The 11484-nt window shown below is 35.3% G+C and overlaps 1 pseudogene; it reads left to right on the forward strand.

The window, feature by feature from the left end:
- The first annotated feature begins 462 nt into the window (after positions 1-462).
- On the forward strand, positions 463-7623 carry LOC126076280 (60S ribosomal protein L12-like; annotated as a pseudogene).
- The last annotated feature ends 3861 nt before the right edge of the window (positions 7624-11484 follow it).

The raw sequence follows: 11484 nt of genomic DNA on the forward strand, positions 1-11484 counted from the left end.
CTGTAAACGCAACAGACGGGTTAAAGCCCAAGTTTAACCGCGACCATGTATTTCCTTTGTTTTGTATATTTAGATCAGAAGCTTAACATGGCTTTAACATATTTTCTTTGTGGTTTAATTTCCTTTGTGATTTTTTTCTTTTAATTTAATGGGAGTATAAAAATGTCCCAAGGACTGAAAAAAAATTGCAGCTCATTTTTAATATAGGCACTAAGAGGTAATCTGTTAGTTTGCCTTTGGATCAAGATTAAACTTTAAGGATCAATTTGGGTAAAAAATGCAACAGTGAGACGTTTACATTTTCTTAACAAAACACAGGGGACTGTACTTATATGGTATTCTTTCACACCCCTTCGGGTCTAAGTCTTATAAAAAACAAGGGATGAGAAAATATGGGCTCCACAGTGACTCTCGGTGTATCTCCAGTGTGTACCTCCCTAGAGATGCCCACGAGGTGCCTCCATGCAGCACCACCCACCAGTTCATAATGGCTCCCTGGAGATGTGGAGGGATTCCTGGACATATGAAGAAGGAAAGGCAAGCTCAGCCATCAGGGCAGCACCCCAGGACCACCGTGAGCTTCATAGCAGTGCAAAGGCTGATGTGGATTCAGCTTCTAAGTGTTAAAGCTGCAAAGCGGTTTTTCATTTCAAATTTACTATCCAGTCTATGAATGTATGCTTGCTTCTGGCGCTTCATGCAGTTTACACTGTGATAGCGAACAGGTCTGTTTTAATGGTGTGTGTAATTCTCATTTCTCAGTAAAGGTGTTGAAATGTTTGCTTCTTAAAAGAGATGGTATAGTAAGTAGCAGAATTATATTATCTTATACTTTGGCCTTCCTGAATCATAATTTATTTAAATTCTAAAATGCATCCCTAGTAGAATATCCTTTGATTTTACCGAGGACTTAATACAACCTTAACACCTGAATAAATTTAGAGTTCTTTTGATCAAAATGAAATCACTGAAAATCCAACAGTTACCAGACAACTGTTAATAGTTTTAACAACCTCTTGCAGTTGCTCAGAGGGAGGAAAATGCAGTCCATTTCAGATCCTTATATAAAACACAGTGAATTACAATGGGAACAATAGTTTAACTAAAATCAAGGGGAGGCCTGTTTATTTTAAAAGGACTAGAAATTTAAGAATCCTCCAAAAAATTAATCAAAAAAAAGCAATGTTTTTATTCCAATTCATATTACCATTATGATTGAAAAACATGTTTTGAAATGACATGGAAAAGTGTCTTTCCAAGAGCATTTATTATTTGAATCCAAAGGGCAATTTTTCTAAAATGTAATGAAAGTCAATATTAAAGTAATAGAGAAAATAAATATACCCAAGCAATTTTAAACATTCCCTGTCTTTTTCTAAGAGGATGTAGGGTATTTATGAAAAATAATAATAATCTTTAAAGGAATATTATTCTAAAAATATACAAAATTGTTAAACAAAATTAAATTATTTCAATTTTAATATTAATAAAGCTTTCATAAATTCTTATTCCCTTCACACAAATTATAATCACAGTACCACTTACCTCATTTGTGAAGATGTGTTTTGTTATGTAAACAGTTAATCACATACAAGCATGATTATGCAGATTCAGTTCACAATGCTTAAGATTAACCATGCTGGTTTTAATAAAAATATTTCCCAAATAAACTCTTATTTATGCACTTTTTTTCCATGAAACATGTTTCTACTACTTTCAAAGGTCTGGTAATCGTTCGTGCAAATGAAAAAAAAGTATGTTTTCCATACATGCATAAGTTGTTCCACAAACATCTGGTAACGAAACTTTGAAAGCTGCTAGATTCTGAGCCAGCCCAGGTGTTCACTGCGCCGTCTCTAAAACTCAGCAATTGCCTGCAGTAATTTGTTGCGACTCGTATTGGCATTTTTACGGTTATGATGAGGCAAAGGGCGATGACATCATGTGCTAACGTTACGAAGGTGCTGTGCATTCAGTGTGAAAATTCCATCAATGAATGATTGTTACTGAAATGGACTACGCTGGTGGCCATTGCATTTTGCCAACTGAAACATCTGGGCACAAAGTTAGCAGTGGCACACCTTGTAAATAACTTAATTGAAATTAATTGCCAGAACTTTGCAGCACCGTCAGTAGTTTATAAGTACCATTTATTAGTCTACTGTAATGTTTAAGGATTAAGAATCTTCTGTTCTTAGATTCTGTTATAGCAGCTTGTGACGAAATTGATGAGAAGTATAGAGAATACATGATGAAGCAGCAGGACCACAAAGAGGTAAAAAAAAAAAAAAAAAAAGCAAGAAAACATGCTACATCTTATACCTTCTTTCACTGATAAAAATGTTTTCTTCACAGAAATAGTTTTAAAATCAATGTACAAAGTGGTTTTAAAAAAGAGGACAGTTGAATAACTAAATATAGAGGTCTATAGGAAATATCTAGTATTTTGCTCATGTTGTAAATGCCGAGTGCTTATTGTGTTGATTAAAACATTTGAAATTATCATATATTATAAAACCACATATATGAAGAGATTAAGGGACTGGTCTGTGGAAAACCTAGGAGACTCATTAGGAGATATGGGTCCTGTTTTTGCTTTACATGCTCTTAAGCCTTTTGAATAATTTTTTACCTAGTTCCTTTACACCTAGTAAATCCAGAGAAAGATAATCTAAAAGGTACTATAGGAATGCTGTAGTCAACACAAGCAAACTGCTGTGTGTCAAACATAGCACTGCCCAGCCCTTAGAAGCTGTTCAAATATATTAATGTCATTCTTTGCTTCTTCCATTATTAGCTCCTCCTTCCTTTGGATTTTTGCAAATGTAAGGTTTGCAAATGAAAAGTTTTACGTATGTAAAGATATTAAATGTTGATATTTTAAAATTAACTTGAAACAATGGAAACCTACTAAGTATACTAAAGTTTATACTTGCCTTGAAATACTACAGCCCTAGTTTAAACTTCCATAATGCACTCAATATTTCTGAAAGTTTTATGAAAACCCTATTGAAAAAAAAAACGATTATTTGTTCCAAATCCTCAGCATAAAGACCTGTATGACTAATTTCTTTTAGAGTTTAGTACTGGGAAGAGGTTTTTCTAACAACATGACTCTTTTTATTAAGAAAGAAAACTTGTGTAACTTGTATAAATCTTTTTTTTTTTGGCTTGGCTACTAAGAATGTTAAGCTAATTTTTTTTGTTAAATCATTAGCTGTCCTGAGGCCAGGCTTTCTAGGTCCCACCAAATTGCTTTTTCTGCCCTTTCCTCTGATATATTTCTTGGCTTTTGTACTTTTACGCTTGCTTTAATAATCAGTTATATCTGTTTCCTATGTAAATTAAAATAGATAGGGTTTAAATAAAAAATGCTCTAGAATACATAGCACTAACTGGCGTTCTTCAATATAAAATATTTATGATTCAAAGAATCTATTCTTCCTAGAAAAAAAGAAAAAGTTTTTTTTTTTTTAACTGTAGGATATTTCATATCTGGATTTCTTTGCTGTTGTTCCTTATAGCTCACCATAGCAAAAATAACACTTTATAACAACAATGCTTCTCTTGTTTTTGATCACAGAGGCCCTTATGTTCACAAATGAGCTTTTGATATAACAATACAACCTAGCTGTTACAGAAAAAGGATTTTATTTCTTTTCCTAAACAGAAAAAAAAACTGAATCTCTATATCCCTTCATAAAAGTGAACATAGTGCTTTGTCATAATGTATACATTGTTCAGGCAAAGTGAGTTTAATGTGCTATCCAAATAAGAAAAAAATTCTATTTAATCTTGCTTTTGTCAGAAGCAAGCATGGAGAGTATGGGCAAAGATGTGGCTTTAACTTATGGTTTTAATCTTAAACATTTGAATCCCTGTAAGTTTCCTTGAGGTTAATACTGTAATGGTATCAGATCAAATTAAATAGAATGGTGAATATGTGGGAGGAATGGCAGACAATTAAGAGAGCCATATAAAATCAGTGATAGTTACTTTTTAATCATATTTCTACCCAGCTGTTTTTAACTACTTATGAATACATTTTACAATAAAAATATATACATACTTTGGAGATGCATATAAAGCTGTATGATTTTAGAATATATATAATTTAAGGAATAAAGTAAGTTTTGGTTGTTGAGGATCTTGCTGTTAATAACAACAGCTCTAAAAGTGCCTCAAGGAGAAAAAATGAGTCAGGGATTTTGCTAATGATTTGCAGAATTGACATACAATTGGCGAAAATTGTCAGGAGGCAGTCCTGAGTGATACTAGAAATAACGAACAGGATGTGATACAAATACTGAAGCAGGTGTAAGCCAAACTAAGTAAAAAGTCTTAACTCTTTATTCGATAAAGCATTTTTTTCTTGGAATATTTTTCCATTGTTTATTTCACACAATGTAGTTGGACACATATGAATAGAAAGGATGTAGAGGACAAGTGAGAGAGTGAGTTCTTTATCTGTTTCTGAATCTAAAGCAGTTACAATGGCCTTGAGAAGGTCGTATAAAGATGGGGGAGTAAAAACATTAGTAAAAAGCTGGCTACTGATTGTGATGCCCTGTTCTGTCATTCAACTAATTTCGGAGCTGGGCTGCTAACGGAGAGGTCAGTAGTTTGAATCTACTAGCTGGGGCAGCTCTACTGTGTCTTGTAGGGATGCTATGAGTCAGAACTGACTTGACGGCAATGGGGTTGGTTTGGTTTTTATTATGCATCGGGCACTCTGCCAGGCTTTGGGGATACAGAGGCCATGAAGGCTATTGCCGTATCCTGGAATTAATGCTCATAATAATGATCCTGAGTTATTGGGAAAAAGTTAAATTAAATTAGTTACATTTTGTTTTTAAAGACAGGGACATACAGAGATAGCAAAGTTGAACTATAGTGTTGGAATTCAGAGTTATGGCGTTCTACTCTACCCTATAGGGTAGCTATGAGTTGGAATCCACTTGCTGGCAATGAGTTTTCTGGTGAAGATGGGGGATGGGTAGTGAAAAGGGGCTTCTAAGATTCTGGTAGTGTTTGTTTCATGATCGGTGTGTTGGTTACAGCAGTGCATTCCCTTTATGGGTATTCATTGAGCTGCATGCCTATGATTTGTGCACACTTCTGAATTTATACTTCAATAAAAATTTACATAAAATTGAAAAGAAATAAAACAGGGAAGTATTTAATATCTATTTAAAAGACAAGTTCTGCTTTCAGGGCTTCCAACTGGTTCTTTAGATTTGAACCCCTGCTGAGAAATTGCATTTCCACCCCAGATACACTGAATCAAAATCCACATTTTAACAAGATCTCCAGGTGATTCTTATGTATAACTTCCTGGAAACTTGTAAGAAATGCAAATTCTCAGCAGGGAACTTGTTAGAAATGAAAATTTTCAACAGGGGTTCAAACGGGCCGATTCAGTTCAAAGCCCTGCTTGCTTTTCTTTTTTCAACCAAGCTTCTCCTCTGAAAAGTAGAATATATTCACTGTTTCTGCTTCCTCTGCCTTTATTACTTCTCTATCCACTACAACATTTCAATAGATTCCGCACAACAGTCCAATGATCCTGCTCTGTATAAGATTGCTAATGGCAGAATTACCACCTCCCATTAAAAAGAAAACAACAACGACAAAAGAAACCATTGTCAGTTGAGTCAATTCCGACTTATAGTGACCCTATAGGACAGAGTAGAACTGCCTCATAGGGTTTCCAAGTCTGTAAATCTTTACCAGAAGCATATTGCCACATCTTACTCCCACAGAGCAGCTGGTGGGTTCAAACTGCTGACCTTTCACTTAGCAGCTGAGTGCTTAACCACTGCATCACTAGGGCTCCTTCTTCCTCCCATGATGACTCATTCATTAATCTTTACCTCCTGTGATCATTCTGGTCCTTTTGACTCTTTGGCCATTCTTTCTTTTTTAAAACTTTTTCCTAGTTTGGCTTTTGTGACACCACATACTCCTGGTTCTAATTATGACAGTTCCTTCTCAGTCTCCTTCACTAGGTTTTCTACTTCTAATATTCTCCATTACTCCTTAAATATTGAACTTATAATCTTTTCTATACCTCCTTCCTGGTGAATCCTATAGTATATAGTCTATTGACAATGAGCAAATTCATAGCTCCACTTCAAACCTAAGATCCAGTTCCATATTTCCAATTGTCTACTAGGCATTTCCACCTGTTTTCCTATAAATATCTTAAACTCTGTAAGTTCTGATCTGAAATTATTGTCTAAACTCCAGAAACCTGATTTCCCTCCTTTATTTCCTGTCTCAGTTATCAATGCATCCTTAACCCACTCATCCAAGATAGATATTTTTGAATGATTCTCCATTGTTTCTTTTCTCCCTCAACCTGCAAATAGATAAATCACCATGTTTGTAATAAAAATTAAAAAAACAAAACATTGCTGTTGAGTTAATTCCAACTCATAGTGACCCTATAGGACAGAGTAGAGCTGCTTCATAGGGTTTTCAAGGAGGCTGGTGGATTGGAACTGCTGATCTTTTGGTTAGCAGCTGAACTCTTAACCACTGTGCTACCAGTAATAGTACAATTAAATATCTTTCAGTTTACCGTTCTTAACAATTCTAGTGAATTCACCTTAGTTTGGGGACCCTCATTGTCTCTCTCCCCCAGAATATTTTAATAGACCCATAAATGGGTCCCCTGCCTAAAATTTGGACATCCCTTTTACCTATTTTTCACATTGCTGTTGGAGGTGCCCCATTGCTGTATGTCACACTATTCAAAGGGAAAATCCTGATGAGATGGCAACATGAGCACAGCCGTCTCACTCTAGTAACCTCTTCCACTTGAAATGCAGAAATGGTTGAAACCCAGCATCAGCACTGGGACCTAGGGAAGGGTAGCATTCACCTGTAATAACATTCAAGGAATTTCTATTGGTTGCAGTGCAAATGAGGCCACATTGAAGGAAAATGACATCTTGTATATATTTTGAGTAAAATTCAAGAAACCTGATCTCTATGAAATAACTGAGGAAGGATCAGAGAGCAAGACCATAAATTGAGACAAAGTGAAGAAACCTAAAAAAATAATAAGACAAAATTAAAAAGTGGTTAAATGAGATCTAGACTTCTGCTCAAAAGAGGCCTGTGTGCAACTTTCTTGGGTTATTCTACATTCAGGTCCTTCTGACACCAGCCACCTCCACCATTCTACTTAAAGTCGTGTACTTGAGGGTACCAGTAGAGAAGCCAGTGCCATGGCCACCCTGGTCTGCAAGATTGGCCCCCTGGGTTTGTCTCCAAAAAAGGGTCTAAGGATTATGGTGAAACTGACGATTCAGAACAGACAGTCCCAGGTTGAGGTGGTACCTTCTGCCTCTACCCTGATCATCAAAGCCCTCAAGGGACTACCCAGAGACAAAAAAAAGCAGAAAAAATATTAAGTGGAGTGGAAATATCACTTTTGATGAGATTGTCAACATTGCTGGACAGATGTGGCACCAATCTTTAGCCAAAGAACTCTCTGAAACTATTGAAGAGACCCTGGAGACTGCCTAGTCTACGGTTTGCAAAGTTGATGGTCTCTACCCTCATAACATCATAGATGACATCAACAGTGGTGCAGTGGAATGTCCAGCTAGCTAAGAGCTACAAAAGAAAATATTTCGATAAAGGATTGATAACCCAAAAAAAAAAAAAAAAGTAGTTGAAGGGGAAAATAGAAGATTTAATAAACTAAAAATGCAATGAGATTTCTTTTAAGTCTCCATAAGCAGCGATGTTGCAGAAAATAAAATTAGAATTCAGGAAAAAAAAAGATAGGGAAATAAAAGGAATGGGAAAGATAGAGGAAAGATTTCTATTTTTTGCTACTTTAAGTAAGAATGCAAAGATCATCTTTGGATACAAATCTTTGCATGTTACTTGCTTATTCCTTAGGACAAATTTCTAATTTTGAAAATACTGGGTCATAAGGTACACACTTAAAAAAATTTCAAGCTGTGTTATCAAATTATCTTATAAAATGATTACATAAATTTATTCTTTTACCAACAGTGACTAAAACACATATTGCCTCGTATCCAGTCTCATATGACTATAATAAATCTTTTTAGTATTTGTCTTCTTAAACTGTTTTAGATTTTATTAATGGTTATCTTTAAGCTTTGAAAATATTTTATGTTAGGTGTCTCTTCCATAAAAAAAGTTTTTAATTTGCATTAGGTTTACATTAGTAGTTGCAACAAATATTTAAATTTAACCCTACATTCAACTGTCTTTGACACTCATCCCAATTTTTTTTTTTTTTACTATTATAATGGATTGAATTTCTCCTGCTTTCTGCTAAATATATCTCCATCTGTCTAAATCTGCAGTGGGGTCTCATTTTGATATCACGATGCTGGTTATTCTCATGCCAAAAATCTACACCCAAGTTTTGTTTCCTTTACCAGAAGGATGAAGAAGTAGAGAGGAATGGTAGACATTTGAGCCCACAATGCACCTTAGTGATTTCATGGAAGGACTTGGAAAATGTGAAGATGATGTAGGGTGTTATGGATTGAACTGTACTCCCCAAACATATGTGTTGAAATCCTAACCCTTGCACCTGTAAATATGACCCTGTTTGGAAATAGGGAGTTTCTTTTGTTACGTTAATGAGGTCATACCAGAGTCAGGTGGATCCTAAACCTAATCTCTTCTGAGTTGTAAAAAGAGCAGAATAGACACAGAGACACACAGGGTGAAGACTGCTGACAAGGAATGTCAAAGAGCACCATGAAACACCAAGGAACTCACAGGGCTAATGACAAGGAAGGACCTCCTAAACTGTGAAAAAATAAGTTACTGTTCTTTAGAACTACCCACTTGTGGTATTTCTGTTAGGGCAGCACTAGATAACTAAGACAATTATCATGTCTCCTTTCTTTTATTGTTTATCTTATCTCTTATTGTTTATTTTGATGCATCCTGACATTGGGCTGGAGTACATTTTTGAGATGTACTTACATCTTAATTGTTCATTAAGGAGATTTGGGTGATTTAATTTCTGAGCCCCAGCATATATGAGAATGTCTTTCTGTTGGCTTCATATGTAGACAAATTATAGTTGAGTTTAGAACTCTTGGGTAATAAAACTTTCTCTCAAAAGGATATATTGTTTTCTCTCATTTAATGTTATAGTCAAGCCCAAGGCCAGTCTGATTCTTACTACTTTAGAGGCAATCTGTGTTTTTTTATTGGAATGCTGTAGACTTTTTTTTCCTCTATTTATGGAAAATTTGAAATTTTCATCCAAATATATCTAAGTATTGATTTTTTTGCATTAATTTTGAATGACTCAGATATTGAATATTTTCTACTACAATAGTACATGTCTCCTCAGCATTGGAAAGTTAATTTCATAATGTAACTATTCAACTGTATGGATCATTACAAATTACAGATATTATTGTGGAGAGTGGGAATTCCAGAACACTTAATTATGCTCATGAGGAAGCTGTACTTAGACCAAGAGGCAGTTGTTTGAACAGAGCAAGAAGATGCTGCATGGTTTAAAACAGGGAAAGATGTGTGTCAGTGTTATATCCTACCACCATAGTGATTCAATCTGTATGCTGAGCAAATAATATGAGAAGCTGGGCTATATGAAGAAGAACAAGGCATCAGGACTCATTAGCAACCTGCGTCATGTAGATGACACAACCTTGCTTGCTGAAAGTAAAGAGGACTTGAAGCACTTACTGATGAAGATCAAAGACTAAAGCCTTCAGTATGACTTACACCTCAACATAAAGAAAACAAAAATCCTCACAACTGGACCAATAAGCAACATCATGATAAAAGAGAAAATATTGAAATTGTCAAGAATTTCATTTTACTTGGATCCATAATCAGCGCCCATGGAAGCAGTAGTCAAGAAGTCAAACGATATATTGCATTGGGCAAATCCGTTGAAAAGTGAAGACATCACTTTGAGGACTAAGGTGTACCTGGCCCAAGCCATTATATTTTCAATTGCCTCATATGCACGCAAAAGTTGGACAATGAATAAGGAAGACTGAAGAAGAATTGATGCCTTTAAATTATGGTGTTGGTGAAGAATATTGAATATACCATGGACTGCCAGAAGAATGAACAAATCTGTCTTGGAAGAAGTACAGCCATAATGCTCCTTAGAAACAAGGATAATGAGGCTTCATCTCACGTACTCTGGACATGTTACCAGGAGGGACAAGTTCCTGGAGAAAGACATCATGCTTGGTAAGGTAGAGGGTCAGCAAAAAAAAGGAAGACCCCCAATAAGATGGACTAACACGTGGCTGCAATGGTAGACTCAAACATAGCAAGGATTGTGAGGATGGTGCAGAACTAGGCAGTGTTTCATTCTGTTGCACATAGGGTTGCTATGAGTCAGAACTGACTCAACAGCACCTAACAATAACAACAATATTAGTTAAATTGAGAAGAACACAAATCAATATATACTTATGAAATTGGAAAAAAAAAGATAAACATGGTACTCAGCACATGTTTTTGTGAGTTATTTCTAACTCTCAAGCAATAGCTAATTCCCATGTGATCAGTTTAAATTTTTTCAGAAAACAAAAACAAGATAGAAATCCCAATTCATTTTATAAAGCAAGAAAATCTTGGTAGCAAAATCAGACAAATATATTCCAGCACAATCAAACTACAGACCTCTTACAAAAATAAAAACCCTAACAAAAGAAAATACAGTTTTAATAAATTAAATTTGCAGCATATTCAAAAATACAAGAGAAAGTAGGTTTTATTTCATTCACTTAGTATTAGAAAATCCATTAATATAGTTCATTACATTAAAAAATAACTATATTTATCTCAATAAATAATAAATTGGGCTAGATAACTGTCCACTTGGCATCACATCGCACTCTTTTATGGTGTCCTTGCATTGCAGAGAAGAACCCAGTGGCTATTATTCTTTGTTAGAATTTGCCAATAAGTAGCTCTCTCACATGGGATTTGTAGGACACTAGAGAGGGAGAGGCTATTACTCTCTGGCGGCAGTTGCAAACCAACAAATGAGCAAACATGAGATTCACAGTGGTATTCACAAGAGCTCTTGAGAACTACCTTCTATGGTGCTTTAGGCTGAGGTCTTCAGTCTTGAATTCCCTGACTTCGTTTCTCCAGTTCTTCCGATAGTTGCATAAGCCCAAAATTCCTGTATTAAATCATTTATACCTCAGCTACATGAAGTGACTTCTGTTTTCCTGGCCAAGCCTATACATAAAATACTGAAATTACATTCAACAAAATGCAACATCCAATCCTCAATCAAAAAATAAAATGATTAGTAGACAAAGAATACAGACTTTTAAAAATAATATTATTTTATTCTACCAGGTTCCATCATGTTTAACCCTTTCAGAATCTGTAGGATACACCACTGCCCACCCACTTTTTCTGGCTCTCACGTTTTTGGGGGGACGCCACTTTCCCAATGACAGCACATGCGGC

Source organism: Elephas maximus, chromosome 4 (assembly GCF_024166365.1).
Source record: "Elephas maximus indicus isolate mEleMax1 chromosome 4, mEleMax1 primary haplotype, whole genome shotgun sequence".
Taxonomy (NCBI): domain Eukaryota; kingdom Metazoa; phylum Chordata; class Mammalia; order Proboscidea; family Elephantidae; genus Elephas; species Elephas maximus.